Source organism: Lagopus leucura, unplaced genomic scaffold (genome assembly GCF_019238085.1).
Source record: "Lagopus leucura isolate 7727_CA_CO unplaced genomic scaffold, USGS_WTPT01 Super-Scaffold_100157, whole genome shotgun sequence".
Taxonomy (NCBI): domain Eukaryota; kingdom Metazoa; phylum Chordata; class Aves; order Galliformes; family Phasianidae; genus Lagopus; species Lagopus leucura.
In genome coordinates, this window is record NW_024962334.1 from 20,577,217 (window position 1) to 20,594,715 (window position 17,499).

Consider the following 17,499-nt stretch of genomic DNA (forward strand, 5'->3'; position numbering starts at 1 on the left):
TTCCAGCTGTGCTGCTTTCTTCAAAAGTATGCAAAAATGCAGTGGGGGAAGGAAGGCAGAACTATTTGTTGTCTGAATGTCTGCAGTGTGTTCCAGAAGATGTGCTGCACTGCTTCCAACGCAGAATCAAAGGGAAGGTGGGGCCAGAAACAAAGCTATTAATTCTTTCTTGTTACTTCTGAAATATTGAAAGCCTCAGTTTTTTTTTAGCATTATCTGATCATTTTAGACTGAAAGAAAAGTATACTAAACAAGCAGGGTTTTTTCTTTTTTTTTTTTTTTTCTTTTTTTTTTTTTAATATATATACTAAAGAAGCAGTTTTTTCCTATTTTCTGGCTATTCTATCGTTACATATTGTAGTCTACCCGGTAGTAGGTCGTTCTGATGAATGCACTCCAAATGTCACACATAGTTGCAACATTCTGCAGGGAAAAAATGTTATGTGGGAGTGAATCATCTCCAATTATAATGACAGAAGTTGCTGAATGCTGACATTTACAACTGACCTCATTGTTTTGAATCGGAGGAAACTGTTGCCAATGACAACTTTGAAGAGCAACATTTTCAAAACTCTTAAAAGCTGAGTAGAATTGTTTTTGTTTAGAAAATCTATAGCATTTGTGCAAAAACTGTATGGCCTCCAACCACTTGATCTAGAACTGCAGTGGGTTTTCTAAAGGGAGTGAAATGCCACTGAATTGTCTTGAATACCCGATGGATTTGATGAGTACAAAAATACAGCACTTTTTGCCACCCTGCTGAGTAGGTCTGTGGTCTATGAGGATTTTAGAAATTTCTAAGTGAATTATTTGACAACTTTTCTCAGTGTTTGAGGCTCACATTGCTGCATATATATGTGTGTATAATTCTGTTTAATTCTGTAATTCTAAAACAGCAGACTAGATGTGCACACTTCACAGTGTCTGCTGAAACCAGCAGGATGACTGCAGCTGGATGCTTCTTCACCTGAGGGTCTGAGTCTGAACGTGCCACACTTCCTCAGTTTTTGGTTTGCTGAGTGATGTTTTGCTTTAGCAATTTTTAGTAAAGGTTTTAACCTTGCAGTGTTTTCTGAATTGTACAAGAAAATTTACATTCCTATTGTATCAACTAAAGACTTGTTTTGTTTAGTGTTTAATACTTTGGCCAGTAAAATAAACTGGTGGATTTTGAAGTTGGTGCTTTCATAAGTACTTAATACAGCAGGAAAAGTCGCCTGTTTCTACAGGCTTTGTTGAAGTACAGTGTTTACATATTCAGCTTTTTCGTTACATGTGTGTAGAAGCCCTGGTAAGGTTGCCTTCCTTCCTTTCAACATGCCAAACAGCTGTCCTGCACACAGCACGGGCTCTATGATAGCAGGCAAGTCACCCAGCCCAACCCACCTGGCTGAGAAGTGCTGACCCTCAGGTGCCTGCAAGCAGGTGAGTTGTAGCCAGAAACGTGGCCATCCTTGTCACTGATGTGGTGCTGTTTGGGCAGCTCTGTGATAACCTTAATATAGCAGCATTTTGATACACGACTGCTCTGTATCTTCATTAGATCTTCTGTTCAGCAGTTCTCACTATTTCTGTGTTTGAAGCGCCAGCAATCCTGGAGGTCAGTTGTACCAAGTCTCTTGGGAATGATATGTTTGTAAAACTCTGGAAGTAGTGTGGTGGTTTTTGTGCTGCTCAGCCAGAAAGTGTATCACTTCTCCAGCTTTGACAGTACAGAAGTGGTGCTTAGGTTCCTTTTTCAGAAAAACCACAGCATGGCTGAGGCTGGAGATCATCTCATCCACCTCCTTTGCCTCGAGCTTAAAGCCACATGCAGTTTGGTTCTGTGCTCACTGCCCCTTGCGCTGCCCCTGGGCACTGCATGAAGACTGGATTTCCTAGCCCTACCTGTGCATGCTCAAAGAGTCTCTGTAATCCTCCTTGGTCTCCTGCTTCCACCTCTTGTGTGCTTCCTTTTCATAGGTAAGTAGAACTGAGAGCCCCATGTCTGTGCATACAGGCCTGCTGGCTCTGCTTGACTTCCAGTGTGTTGGGATGGGCCAGTTTGTGAGCCTGGGGGAGCCCCCGGCTCTGCTGGGTCCCACTGCCCTTCAGGATGGCCTCCCTGTCTCCCAACAGACAAGGTGTGTTTGCAGGTGAGGGGTTGCATTTTGTACAAAGTTCCTTAACCTACCCTTACAAATGTGGTCTCTGGTGCAACGCTGTTGGAGGAACCTGCATGAATGGAAGAGCTTGTCTAAATAGCAGCTGTGAGAATCTTATGTTTTGGGAACAATGTTCATTTTCTTTTTTTTTTAAATCCCAAATCTTTAACCTGTTGATTCAAATGGTCAAAACACGAATTACCTTTGTATGAGTAGATGAGAAAGGAAATCTCAGATTCTTAACAGTTCGCTTGGTATGGCAAGGGTTTAGCCAGGGATTCCTAGCCAGGAAGTGTAGGGGTTGAACTTGGGTCTGTGACTGTCCCAGGAGAGTGTAATATTTGCTATCTCAGTGACAGTGAGTGAAAAGGAATGCTTAGGATGGGCTCTTAATGTGGTTTCAAGTAGGAATAGTTACTGATTAGTGGAAGAGAGTTTGAATCTCCTTTTCCCAAAATGTGGCAGGAAGTACAAAAGAAAATAGTGGTAACTCCAAAGCACAGCTCTTAGCTGGGGGGGAAATAGAACAGAGAGCCTCTTTGTAGGGCACTGTGGAGTGGGAGGGGAACCTGCAGGTAGCGCAAGCATTGAGAATTTGGAATGGCATTTGTTTGTATAGACTGTACAGCTGGCCGCCTGCATTTAATTTGGATGCTTTTTATATTCAGTGTTAATTTGGCTCTGTATTAAAGGGAACTTCAGCACACTTGTGTTCTCTCACCCGGCGGCTGCCGGGTAACAACAGCTGCCAGTTCTGGCTGACAGGAGCGTGCCCCTGTGACTGGGGCAACCGCTGCGGCACAAGCCTCTCTGCTGCAGGTGTTGCTTCATTGACTCTGAAATGAGGGCAAGTTTAATTGGCTGTTACCCTGAATTTCCTGGGACATTGCTGAACGTAATGGTGCAGCAGGTCTGGTGGCAGCGGGGCTGAGTCACGCAGACAAGCCCAGCAGTTGTTACTGCTGTAGTGCTGACTAAGGCCAATGCTCCTGGCTGCAGCTTCTCAGGCTGAAGTGTGATGGTGGATTTCTGTAGTGTGAGGATGTTCCTGTTGGACAGGACCTCGCTGCACAGGGCCAAAATACACTCAAACAAGTGTTTGGATCAATCATTTTAGCATAGCCCTGAGTAATGCCAGCAGTTGCCCTATTTTCACTACGGGCCTTACTAACAGGTAGAAGTCCAGGAGGAATAGACCTGACTCACTGGTGCTGCAGGCCTTGAGGCAGTGATTCACTGGAAATAACAGAGATGGTACTGGGGGCCCACAGTTCAACTGAATCGGTTTGGATTTTTTGAGTAAGTGTGAAATAGCAGCACTCCTGAACACCTAAAGCAGGGATGGAGGGTAGAACTGGAGCACAGATCTCTTTACTGCATTCTTATTTCTGCCATTCTTTAGTCAGAATCCCACTTAAAAATATCTAATACCTTCAGCTGCTTTGAGGTTTAAATGTACAATAGCATCAAGGATGTGAGTGTATCTCTGTAACTGAGTGACAGCTATTCAGCTCTACCTCAATCCTCTGACAAATGTAAGGTTTTTTTTTCATTTGCTGTTCAGTCTGCAAAGGAGCTTCTCACCTGCCTTGCAGGCTGCCTTTGTAACTTGAAATACCTTCAGTTGTGTGAGCTCTTGTTTTTGTTCTGCTAGTTCAGGAAACCTCGCTACAGAAGCGTTGTCATTGACCCTAATATGAACCTGGCTTCTTCCTGTGCCTTGGGGTGGGCAGAGATCTGCAAGGAGGAAAGGCAGGAGGCTGCAGGCAGCAACATGGGCTGGAACGGGTGAGTTCAGAGGTCCAGGATGGGACCCACCATTGATCCCTAGCAGTGCTCCTGAACCACTGCGCTTTGGTCTCTCAGTGATTACTCCACTGCTTGGCATCATCACTCCAAAGCAAAGGGGTGTAGAGATAAATAGCTTGAAGAAAGGACTGGGTGATGGTGTTGTGTAGCATCCACTGCTATCACCTGTCTTTTTTCCAGAGGTTGGCATAGGGGATGCAGGCAGCAGCATGCTCTCAGTGAGTGACAGAGTGTTTTTTGTGCCTTCAGAGGAGCATTGGGTGAAGCTGCCGTGCTGCCTGCGAGCACAAAATAGTTTTGATGTGCTCTGGTAATGCTGAGATGAACAACTTCTTAAGTATGCCAACAAAATGAGTTACTAGGTAGATCCAAGGCAGTTGATGCCATAATTTAATTCTAGGCAGAAAGACAGTGCCTCAGGTGGAAGGATATTCTATTTCAAGATATTAAACAGCTTTAATATATGTTGACATTCAGCGCCACACTCGTAATCCCTGTAATTACTCCTTCCTCCTCTATGAAAAGCTGGCATGGTCCTGCTCAGCACTGAGAGACAGTTTTGTTTCATGCCTGAAAGAAAGAAGACGTTGCATAAAGCACACTATGTGCTGAGCTGTGGGGAAATAGGTGACTGGAGAACAAAACAGGAGCTGTGAGAGCGGCTCTGTCTGGTTCGTTTCCTCTGTATCTGTCTCTGCAGGCAGCTCTGAATGAATGAAGAAGCTGAGCAAAACGAGACACAAAGAGGAGAACTCTGCTACCGTGAGCCCCAGCCGACTGCAGCACGGGCAGCCCCTTTCAGTTGTGCTTTGTGCTGTGTCTGTTTGTTGGGGGCATCCTGGGCAGTGGGGAGTGCTGTGGGAACCAAACAGGGAATCAGCGTGGGGTGGCTGCGGGCAGTGCCCTGGCTCTGTTCTGCTCTGTGTGCGTTTGAGCATTGATGGTTTTCTTGATGGAAGACAAATTCTATCAATAAGTGTAGATCCTTATCTCTTCTGGAAGTTGTTGAACAAAATATCCCTAGGAAAAAAAAAAAAATAACGAAAAGAAGGAGAGGAGCAGGAAAGGAAGCTGATATCAGCAAATGCAGGAAAATGTTTTCCAGGAGATTGTCATTGCCACCCAGTGGTCACTCAGTCCAGCGATGCACGTCCAAAGGCTGAAGCGTGGCGCTCAGTACATCGCTCAGTGCTGCACCTGCTGTACTCAGGGGTACGGAGAGGTTGGGCACTGCATGTCCAAGTGTGCCCCATTTTGCAATGTGTGCCTCAGGGGGACCTCAGGGCTTCAGAGGGTGGCCAGGTTGCAACCAACCCTTGTGCCGTTGAGGAAAAACTCCATGAATCACAAGGTCAGGGGCTCATCTCCTGTCAGCTTTTAATTATCACAATGGATTAGATTTCTATGACCCTTCAGCTGTAACAGAAGCCTCCATGCTATCTGCTGTGCTGTGAGGACGTGCTTGCAGACAGCTTTCATTTACTTATTAATTGCAGCTTTTCTTACTGGGCCTGCACTGTGAAGCAGGACAGCAGGGCTGGACACTTAGTTTATTAATGACTTTAAGCTAAAGTGGGGAGATTTAGGTGAGATGTTATATAGTACATGACTGAATTATCTCAAAAAGAACAACAACAAAAAACCCCAATAACTGCATGGAATTATATAAAATCATAGAATGGCCTGGGTTGAAAAGGACCACAATGCTCATCTAGCTTAGCCCCCCTGCTGTGTGCAGGATTGTCAACCACCAGACCAGGCTGCCCAGAGCCACATGCAGCCTGGCCTTGAATGCCTCCGGGGATGGGGCATCCACAGCCTCCTTGGGCAACCTGTTCCAGTGTGTCACCACTGTCTGAGTGAAAAACTTCCTCCTAATACCAAACCTAAATCTCCCCGTCTTAGTTTATCACAGAATCATAGAATGGTGTGGGTTGAAAAGGATCATAATGATCATCCTGGTTTCAACCCCCCTGCCATGGACAGGATTGCCAACCGCTAGACCAAAAAAAAAAAAACCAATTAAAACCATTCCCCCTTGTCCTATCATTATCTATCATTGTAAAAAGTCATTCCCTCTCTTGTTTATAAGCTCCCTTCAAATATTGGAGGATTACAGTGAGGTCTCCCCAGAGCCTTCTCTTATCCAAGCTAAATAAAGGCCTGTTCCCTTAAGCACTCTTCACAGGAGAGGAGCTCCATCCCTATCCCTCTGATCATCTTGGTGGCCCTCCTAATATATGACAAAAGGGAAATGATGGTTAGCTACTTAAAATTGACAAATTTTAACTTTTCATAAGTTGATCCATTACATTTGTGGGATTCTTCTTTTGCTGTCATACTGCTCAGTGTTAATGACAGCAATTACAGAGCTTAAGAGAAGGAAACTTGTCTGAAAAACACATCGTGTCTACAGTATGTGGATGGCTGCTCTGCTGCCTGTCCTTTCCTGGTGCCCACCAATGTGAATAAGTGTGTGTAGACAGACGTGTGGCCATGCAGCTCAGTTTGGTTGGCTCCATTCTGGATGCCACACATAAATGTGATATTTTGTGATGACAGGAAAGCTATTATTAGTCCAGTGTGTCAGACTGCATGCTGTAGGCAATGTGTTTGATGAGCTTCATTCCCTGCTGTCTTGAACAAAAACTGGTGAGTAGTGTTGAAGCATTCTGTTGAAAAGGTGAGAGGAGACCTGATAACATTTAGCTGTTAGAAGGTGGGGAAATGTCCCGATGCATTGAGCCAGAAGTGAAAATGCGTCACTGACACTTTTATCCTCTGTACCTGGGGGACAAGAAGACATCATTTCCACCTGATGCAGAGGACTCAAAAGCATAGGTGGAAAATAGTAGGATAATTAATGGTTTGCCCATTTTGCTACCACGTTCTCCTCACAATAACTTCAGTCAGAAAAGTTTGCTCCAGAAGGTCAGCACAGAAATAATCTGATTTTGGTAGATAGCAATCTCACTGTATGTGCTACCCCACAATCAAATGCATTTTTTTTTCTCTGAAATCAGTGCAATATCCTTCAGATACAGTTTTGCTTTACTCTGTCACTAAGGAGAGGTGCAGGCATTTCCACACACCTGGAATGAAGGTGGACTTGGGTATGTGTGAAGCCAAGAGGTGAGATGTGAGCCCACTGGCAGTTGCTTAGGGTCCTCTGCTCTACCAGGCTGAGCTGAAAGGCACTTTTTGAAAGCATTTGCACTTCTGAACAGCGTGCCCAGAAGTGCTGGCTTAAAATCTAAGTGTTCGTACATCGCACTGCCTGCACTTGTCTCTATTTGTGGTGTAAAAAAACCACCCTTCTGCTTTTTCCACTTTACCCAGAGATCAAATGTGGTATTTTTGCAACACTGTTACGGAGCCACATGGATACATGCTTCTTCTGAGAGCTACTCCTGGTTGGTGGCAGCAGCTCCCCTGTAGCTGTTCCTGCACATGGAAACTGCATTGACAGACAAGACAAGGCTGACTTTTGGGCCCAGTATTTTTATTTCCGTGCTGGCAGTGTAACTGCTCCCAGGATCGGTTACAGGTAACTGGCTTACAGGAGCTGTCTTTGAAACTCTTTGTGCAATGCACGGAATAACCCAAGTGAGCAGGGCAAAACCAAAAGCAGGACGCAGCAGTACTGAAAGGTTACACACAGGTCAGAGTCTTTACGGCTTGCAGTCAACGTCCATTTTTTCTTGTCTCAGGATGTCAGACAATGTGAGGCCTTTTAGCAGCATTTCTCAAACTTTTTGCTTTCCTTTCGAGTCAACAGAAACTCAGCTGCCCGAAGGTGGGTGAGGCCAAACTGCAGCACAAACTTTCCTCTAGAGGAAGGGACCCAAGCCCACTAACCTGCTCCACTGTGCTGTGCACTTTCAGTGCCAAGGCACTGATTTGGTAATTGTGGCTGCTTCTTACAACCTGGACAGGGAAAGCTGCCTCACTGCTCAGCAGCACTTTGTCTTCATGATTTATATGTTGCTTAACACAGCTAATCACAATGTTGCAGTGTGAGAACTGCTTGCTGTCAGTACAGGGCTCACCTGCTGCAGGAGCTTCTCCTCTACAGAAATGTCTGTGCTGTGACCTGCTTTACTACCAGCTGGGGCTTCTGCAGGAAAAGAATGCATCAGAAACACAAGAATGTGTGTTCATTGTTATGTTCCATTCAAAATATGTAAGAAGCAAAAAACATTGTAATATTGCATTTAAGCCTGCTCGACTGTAGTAAGCTTGACCTACGAGCCCAAGGAATGCTACTGAGATTTCCCTGAAAAATGTTGAAGCCATTTATTTGTCTACTGAAAGGTTTGATTTTGAGATATGAGCATGCTTTCCATCAAAAAACATCCTGAAATTTATTTCAGTTAATGCCATTTATATTACTCACTCTTTCTGTTGAACTGGGCGTCCTGGATTTCAACATATGCTGGTGTGCTGTGTATTCCAGTCGTGACTGCAGCAGTGCTGAACGTGTTTGCTTAATGAAGAGCATTAGCAGAACTCAGATGTAGTCCATCTACTAGATGGTTCTCCAGGAGGTGACATTTCTGCACAGCTCATCAGTGACATCCCCTGTTCCTTCTCTTGGCCACCTTTTGCAAGCTTCCAAACGTGTCTGTGAATATGACCAAATTCTGGCCTTCAAGACCAAAGATCTGTCCGCATCTCTCTCTGGCACTATGGATCTGGGATGCTGCAGGCCAGTATTCAAGAATCCTGCCAATCTTGTGTGTATCTGTGATTTATAATGTAGAATACCACCTAGACTTTCACAATACACTTAGTACTGAACAGTCTACAGAAGTGGAACTTACCAAGGAAACAAATGCCAAAAAAGCAGTGTGAACAAATTCAAGAATCTTCTATGTAAAGGGATATGTTTCTGGCTTGGAGCAACTGGGGAGAAGAAGAAATACCTAAATAAAGGACCTCGGAAGGTGTAAAAGAAGTACTGGATGCTGAAGTATGTCAGGAACAAGATTTGTGATGAGTAAGAGCTTCAGCTGCTGGAAGCAGGGCCTGCTGGCAGGTAGCAGACTCCATGATCTTCTGAACAAGGAACAAATCCTTGCTGATCCTCTCCTACTTGTGACAGTAAGTATAAATATATGAAATCACTGAAAGAGGTAATGATGCTTGAGCACTCATTTAGGGGTTCTGGCAACCTGACAGCAGTGAGCTTTACTTCCAAGTGATGTGGAAGCAATTTTCATTCTAGTGAAAACTCCCATTTCAGGAAGTACACTGCTAAAATCACTAATGTTGATGAAATGGGACTGTGTGTTATGCACGGCATATATAGACTTGTTTGCTCTTCTTTGATTTTGGTTTTGTTTATCCAAAAATAACAGTATTTTATTGGCAAAGGATTCCTGTTTTTTTGTCATAAGCACACAACAATGTAGTGGTTTTTTTTCACACAATATATAGCCATCCATGTGTTTCTGTGTCAAGAAATGCAGAAATAACTTTTGTTCTGCCTGCTTACAGCAATAGCTAGTTTGATGTCAGCCTGTATTATTTGCAGTTCCCTCTGTCACTGAGATGGGCCTGCTCAGCAGAACAAATATGAGCGTACATAAGAGTAACATTTGATGTTCTTGAGGTAGCACTATCTTAATTACTCTTAAATCATGAGCTTCTTAAATATTTTGTGTATTACAAATAAAAGGGAGAAATAATTACAAACAAGAGAGAAGACACATTACCTAAGAGCAGTGTAAGAAAAGATCAGTGTGGAGGCAGAAGCTCCTGTGAAGCTTGCAGCAGAAAAGACCTGCCATGCCCAAATGCACAAGTTTGTTTTCCCTTAACTGTCAGTGGTTTTAAGATTTTAAGATGTAATTAGTTACAGAGACAACAACAGCAAGGTAGAAGTCTCCCTTAACTCAGTGTATTGAGCAGGTACAGCTACTACTGCTGTGGAGCTATCCTTTCATTTTTTCCCATATTCAGAGCATTTTCTTCATACACACTTTATGTCACATAACTGCTTTCTCAACGCTTATTTATTCGTATGTGATTTTTATGTTTACAGCTTACAAGCTATCTGCCACAAAAACTGCATTCTGTATTTAAGAATGCAGAATGGGTTTATTTATGGTTGTAATCCAAAGGGAATTTTATCAAGCAGCTTCTGGTTTTGTTATGGAGCAAAAGGTAAACAAAGGCACCTACAAGCTGGGAAGATGGACTTACATTTATCTGGGGCAGATGGGTGCTGTCCTCACCATGAACCCACAGCTTCTCTTTCCACCTGCAGAATGGATTTGTTCTTCTGTTGTACTGCACTTCTGCACTGAGAATGAAGAGACTCAGTTCTGCTTAAAGACTAAGAAAAAAGATTAACCACACAAGCTAAAGATTCTGCGTGCTGAAATACATTAAATCTAAAAAATACTGGAAGACATTGGTGGTTTATTGGAGATAAGGTGTAATTCTGCACTGAAAATATGGCATTATGGTATTGTATTCTGCCCCAAATTAGAGCATTAGGCCTGGGAGTATTAAACAATTTTTTGGAAACTTACAGACAGCAATTTATAATCAGGGATGAATTAAAGAGGTCTAACGGAGAAACCTTGAATGTAAAGTAATAGGCTTTGGGGTTACTGCCACATTGAACTTCAAATCCCTACCAGATATTTCCGACTCCTGTTTTAACATCATTTGTTTGGAAATAGACCAGAAATTATAGTAACACACTCACAGGTTATGCAGTATTTCATTCTGAATGGTGAGTGTCCACTTACTTACGTTCTAACTTACAATTTTCACCAGTCCTTTTCCTCGGAGTCATAAACTAATGACTAATTCACACCATCAGCATGTTGCCACTGCAAACTGGCAGTAAGAGGAAAAAAGGGGAAAAATGCAGCGTGTAAGGAGCTTGTTCACTCTACATCTACAGAGCTTTTAATATGCAACACCAAATGTTCTGCGGTATATCTTACACAACTCTTAGAAATGGGAGGCTTTGTAATGGTGTGCCTCCAGCCCTTTCTAGAAAGGGAAAGAACAATCTATATGCTGAGGCTGATTAAGGAGAAAAAAAAAAAAAAAAGCAGAGCCATTTTATGCTCTAAAAAGCTATTATAACTAATAATGACTTCATAAGAGCACACAGACAAAGTGGAATACATGTATTTAATCAAATAAAATTAGTGATTGTATTTAGCTATTAAGCGTAGCTCCTTAATGAAGGATAGCATTCAATGGTGAGTCACATAAACCTCACAAATGCTACTGACCGTGGGTACAGTAGATACGGTGGACTTGGTGACTCATAGGAAGCCTCACATTCTGCTCACAATTTAAGATGATGGGAGAGGAGGAACAATTTTTTAGCATCTTCACCCTTCACCTACATTTTAAGTACACATTTCCTACTACTGAGATTGGAATGGCTTTGAAGGCCTACATCGAAAGGCTCCTTCCTTGGAGAGAGCACAATCTAACTTAATGACAAATATATACAAAAACACAGAGTACTTGTTTTAGTAAAAATACGCTATTTTTAATGCAGACCTTTGGCCACCTGATCTGACCTCCACCTAACTTCCTGAGGACAATATTCTTCTCAGCACCTATGCTCTGTCTCTCAGGTTACCTGTCTATTTCACCAGCGTGAGCTTCTCAGCAATTTCAACTGCATCATTTCCACAGTGTTTGCAACAGCTTGTCCTACTGTCATTTATGCAGAAAAATGTGCTTGAGCACTGGACTAAATCACAGAAATCTGGATTTTGTTCTTGCATCTGCAAGTCACCTAGACAGACATCTTCCAAGGCTACCTCCCTACGCCTTAGTTCCTTCACCTGCAAAGTGGGGATAATGATATTCACTCACTTTTAAAAGCCATTTTAAGATATACATGATTAATTGCTTAGCAGTGTGGATCCTCCCTGGGGAATATCACGCAGCTGCTAATAAACTGACTCATCCACTTTCACATGATTGTTTTTATCTAAACATTCACCATTTCTTTTCTGTGACATAGCAAAACACTCATTTTGTCAAACAGCAATTGTAAAGAAGCTTTTACCCAGTGCAAGAGTAATTAGAATTGTGGAGAAGTGATGAGAACGCCATCAGCTCTGAGCCTGAGGAACTATCTTGTATTTTAATTTCAGGAAATCAAAGCAGAAAAAGAGTTTCCAGTTCAAGTCTGCCCTCCACTGGTATTAAGGAAACACTGCTAATAATATTTGAATTAATATTTATGTAACGAAGAAGGGGAACTAAATTCATAAAGGCTGACAGTTTATTAATTGAAACCTTTAGACAACTTCTATTTTTTTTCATTTTTGTAATAGATAAATACTTTGTAAATATCTTTTTTTTTTTTTAAAGGCTCATGTAGGCTCACTGCCTGATTCCTGTTCTTCAGGCTTTTAAAAGCCCACCAGCATTTCATTCAGATCAGACAGTTGCCAAAACTAACATACACATGAGAAGTACTTTTCTGCACGTGGTTTTTGAGGGATTTAACAGAAAAACTGCAGAAAAATATTATGCTATGATACAATTAACAGTTCTAATATACTGTGCTATATATGTCAGTCCAGTAATAACGTCATAAAAGAGACCAATGTCAGTCCAGTCTAGCATTCTCTCACTAGAAGCAAGTTTTCCTCCTGATAGGTGAAAGACCAACTTCTATTACTGTTTATTTTAGAGAGAACTTTCCATCACAAATCCCACATGCAATTAACACATCTCTTAATTCAGGAGGACTCGTTTTCTTTTCTACATTTAAAGCAGGAAGGTAATTGGAAAATAATACTTACACAGATTCACACAGTACGACTTCAATCCCAAGGTGGCATCCGTGTCTGGAATATAAAATTTGTACTGCTATGAATTGGGAGATAAGGCACCTCTGGTTCATTTTTCTTGTCATCTTCATGCTTCATTATGCTGAACCGCATTTAATCTCCTGTGACTGCTACTTAAAGACTGCTACTCCTAAAATGAAGGAGTAAAATGCAATTTTGCTGGATATATAGTTAATGCAATCTTGAATAAATGTAAGAAAAAAAAAAAAGTGTTACAGAACGATAATTTTATTTTGGGCCTTTAAATGCTTGAAAATAAGGGTCAAATTTGTAGCCTGTGCCAAGTACCGACAACAGATTTTATAACGCAGAACATAAGGAATTTTCAAAAGTTGCTTGGATATCCTATGCACCTGATAAAATTATTGCAGAAATGATTCAAAATAAAAACTTCAGGAGTATGTATATTGTTTCATATGAAGCAATGATAAGGAACATAGCAAATCTCTTGTAACCTCTTTTCTTCTTCTTTGGGCAGGATGCTAGGCCAAAGTCTTCTCAACTCTCATTGATTAGTGCCATATGCACTGCTGCTACAAATCACCCTCCTTGAAAAAATAACCCCAGTATCCAGAACGTCTCAATTTTGCCCTTGTAGATCAACTATAGGAGCTTTTTAGTAATCCAGAGTGAAAAGCAACAGCAATGCCACATTGAAACACCGGTGAGTATTTTCCCACATGGTGACAGTACTCTATGCATTACTGGAAAGAGTCCAAAGGAACACTGCAGGTAAGTGTCTCAGGCTGTCAGTATGTCAATGCTGAGAGCAGATACTCTAAAAAAAGGTTGTATATGAATTTTAATTACAATTCTTATTTTTCAAATGCTCCACATCCATGTTCTCTACCAAAGAGAAATACCTCATTTTCATATCCATTTTTGTGTAAACTATGATAAAGACCTTACATTCTCTGTTTTAAGGTTGCCTAACCTTAATTCAATGTACTAAGGTTGGAATTGGTATAAACAAAGACAGTAAGAGCAAAGACTGTTGTAGAAATATCATCATTCTTTTCCTCATTTGTTTCCATCATAGTAAGAATCTGCCTAAAACAGGCAGGCCTTTTAAATCCTATAAAATCTTTTCAGATTTTATCTCTAGATGAGATTGGTTGACAATTAGAAAGTATGCATTCAAATGTTTTTTGAGGAAAATCTTTCTAAAGCCATTGACAGTTGCTCTCCTCAGATGCTTTAAAACAAAACAAAAACCCAAAAGTTAATTTAAAAACAAAGAATGAGAGAATATGGATATTAGTTTTGGCCTCAGAAAATCCTTTAATCCATCAGACTTCTGCATATCACTGTAAGTATGCAAGTAATCAGATGATTGTTTTCATCCCTGGCCAAATACTGCAATCACAGCAATGTGCGTATAAGGACTGTGATGTTTTTAGAGTAACCACTTACAGAAAGGTAGCAGTATCTTTAATGCAACATTTTCATTCTTAAATGAAAATGAGGATAATGGGACAGTCAGGTTCCAAATGAAAATAAAGTTGAGTAGCAGATAATATTCTATTTTTAAGCACAACAATACTTTTTTTTCAGAGACCTCTGAAAGCATTTGATGAGGTTTTGTTGAATGTTGTTTCATCTCAGACAGCTGTTTCTCCCTCACTGGCTTCAGGAGCTGAAATGGAAAATAATATTATTATTGTGTTTGCTCTCAATTCCATATTAAATCTCAATCCTCTTGTTCCCAAGTCTGCATGTACAGCCAGGATTGCCCCAGCCCAGGTACAGAATGCAGCACTTGCTCTTGTTAAACTTCATGAGGTTGATTATTGCCAGCCCCTTAATTTGTTGAGATCTCTGTGCAAGGCAGCTATCCAATACCCTACAGTGGCCAGAGTACAGCCAATGGTGTATCACACAGAAAATCATATGAAAGAGACAGTAATCCAGACAGAAAAAAAATTTATATGCATCTCTGCTCTGCATTTCAAATATGTTTTGAAAATATGCTAAATTAAGAAACCCGAACATATTTAAGCCCAAGTATTATTGCTTTTACAACTATCAAGAGAAAATGAGATGTCACAGAATTCTGGCATTTCCCAAGCAGCACAATCGCATAGCCTTAGTTTTTTTTGGCTGCAGTAGTGCTTTCCATTTCTATTTATCTCTGCAAAACGTGGTCTCTGCAAACTGAAAATCTGCGTTTCCTAGACCAATGGTACTGCAGAGTAGCTGGGATGTATTAAATGAATATTAAAATGGAATGGAAGAAAAGGACCATCCTTACAAGGGCACAGAAGACAGCTTAATTATCATAATAAAGTAAAATGTGATGTCCAGTCATAACACACTGCAGATGCAAGAAATGAGAGCTATCAAGGAAAGTTCCCGTTCTCTGAAAATAATTCCTTGACTTGATATGTAAAGGAAAGGATGGAAGAAGGAGCACAGATGGCACATTTTTACAAATACCCTTTCTCAAGAACATCCATACTGATGTAACTAGAGACAGTTAAACAGGTTTATACCTGAAGAAGACAGAGCTGTTAAATCATTTGGATCAATTATTTAGTACACTCAACCTTATGAATCCCACTTGCACTACAATTACCTAAAATTGAAGAAAACATCTCCTTAGAGGCAAGAAGTGGAAAGATCTGAATTTGTTAGTGCTATGCAATGGGTATGGCAGTCACAAAGGAACTGACACATGGCATGGTACAACAGGATTCACGATCTTTTAGAGTATTTTATAAAAGCTGTTCTTGGGAGGGAAGATGCCACTTCTAAGTTGAACATGAGCAGTCATTACTGACTTCAAATTTCCAGCTTTAATAAAAGATAATAATAATAAAAAAGTAACAATAGGCATAAAGTACTCAATTTAAGGAATGGAAATACAGCAACACGCTGATGCAGAACTACTGCGCTAGATGTGACAAAGCAGGAATGTGTGACCACTTTGGTAAGTACAAAATAACCTTTAATACTAGCTAGTAAAAACAACTGACAGAGCATTTGAGAAACAGTTCTGCCTTCTATGTTGTCTGTGTTATTAGCTGCCTAAGATTGCCACAGAAAAATCTTCATTAATATGTTCCATAAATTCTGGATTTGTTACTGAAAGCGCCTCATTAATCTGCTAACAATAACAAAATCTGTTTGCTTAACAACTGGATAAAGCTCTGACTGGAACATTATATTGAGAAAATTTGTCTTTTTGAAGTGCAGTGAAGTATGAATTACCAGTATTTTTCTACCTACACCAGCAGCCCACCTGCTGCAGAAAGAATTGGTTGTTGGCAATCCTCATCAAGCATAACTAACAGAGTCAATTGACACAACAAGTTCTATGGCTGGCATTATTTAGAGAATGTTTTGTTGGTTCCTAGTGTCTGAGAACATATGAAGGCATACTCTTTTTTGGAGAACATGTAGACTCACAGTCCCCTTCATACTGACGTTCACCTACTGAACCATGACAATGCTGCCTAACCCCAACAGGGATAAGCTGTTCAGCTGACAATGAAGCCACTCATGGACTCCAAGCCTCAGCTTTACCTGTTAGACATCATCAGATATATTACCATGTGATACTGACTTTTCCTCTCCTGTTCAATGCATAGATGAGTACATGTGCACTGGATTTCATGAACAAAGGCTGTTTGTGCATTCTATACCCTGACATACAGCAGGTTTGTCATTCCATCACCAAGACACTTCTGTGTCCCCCACACTTTGATTACTGGTAGAGAGTGGCAAGGCAGCTGAGGATCACTCATGTGGCTTGTAGATTGTCACCCGTCCATATCTGAGAAGCAAGGAGCAAGGTATGAACTCGTATCTTCATAATCTCTTACAGGCAGCATATGCATCTGTGTACTGGAAGAATAAATATAGAAAAAGCTATGTAAGTGATATTTATTATGATCCTGGATTTGAATTATTTTTTAATCGAAAAGTACTGCCCTTTTGTTAATGCGACAAGTGAGCTGCTGAACTGCAAGCCATCTGGTGCCTTAAGCAAACCAACATGTAACATACACAGAACTTTATAACTGCATCTGGCTGGTAAACTGCGATTTTAAACGACTCAGGTTGGAGATTAGGCAAAAATATTTTCATAAGGTGATGCCCTGGAATGGGCTGCCCAGGGAGGTGGGGGAGTCAGCAGCCCTGGAGGTGTTCAGGAAGCGCGTGGATGTAGCACTGAAGGACACGGGCAGTGGGGATGGGTTGGCGGTTGGACTGGAGGATCTCGGTGGTCTTTTCCAGCGCTAATGATTCTATCAGGAACTATGTGGATGTCTGCAGTGCCACAAGCTGTGATTTATCCGCTAGGATATTCTCCCCCTCTCCCCCCCCCCTCCCCGGTTTCCATACACAACTGGATCCCCTCCCAGCTTTGGGAGCAGCCCTGGCACAGCCCGCCGCTCCCGACCGTGCTGCTCCCCAGGCAGCACCGAACAGCCGCAGCGCCGCGTCCGCCGCGGCAGCCAAAGGCAGCGGGCCACGTGAGACACGGCGCACGCTGGGACAGCGCAACGCGAATGCCATTTTCGGCGTCACCCGGAAGCGCTGCTCTCGGCGCTCCATCTCTGCCCTTCACTTACCCGCAGCCTCGGCAGAGAGCGGCGCGCAGAGGCACGTCGGGGCACAAGAACGGCCCGCGGACAAACGAGGGCGGCCGGCGGCCCGCGGCCTCCGCCCCCGAACGAACCCCTGCTCACCGCCCC

The 17,499-nt window shown here is 42.0% G+C and overlaps 1 long non-coding RNA gene and 1 other non-coding gene across 14 annotated transcripts; both read right to left on the reverse strand.

The window, feature by feature from the left end:
* Positions 1–4,218: 4,218 nt before the first annotated feature.
* LOC122189379 lies at positions 4,219–17,492 on the reverse strand. Of its 13 annotated transcripts, XR_006181802.1 has the most exons (7): positions 17,377–17,485; positions 16,444–16,645; positions 14,358–14,435; positions 12,752–12,796; positions 10,161–10,293; positions 8,003–8,070; positions 4,223–4,973 (listed from the first exon to the last, which is right to left on the reverse strand). It is a non-coding gene; the product is annotated as an uncharacterized LOC122189379 (long non-coding RNA). The 13 variants fall into 13 exon arrangements; XR_006181795.1 differs by having other exon boundaries at positions 4,219–4,973; positions 8,003–10,293; positions 17,377–17,492; XR_006181804.1 differs by lacking the exon at positions 8,003–8,070 and having other exon boundaries at positions 4,224–4,973; positions 17,377–17,484.
* LOC122189888 lies at positions 14,064–14,151 on the reverse strand. The gene has a single exon (XR_006182011.1). It is a non-coding gene; the product is annotated as a small nucleolar RNA SNORD93 (small nucleolar RNA).
* Positions 17,493–17,499: the final 7 nt, after the last annotated feature.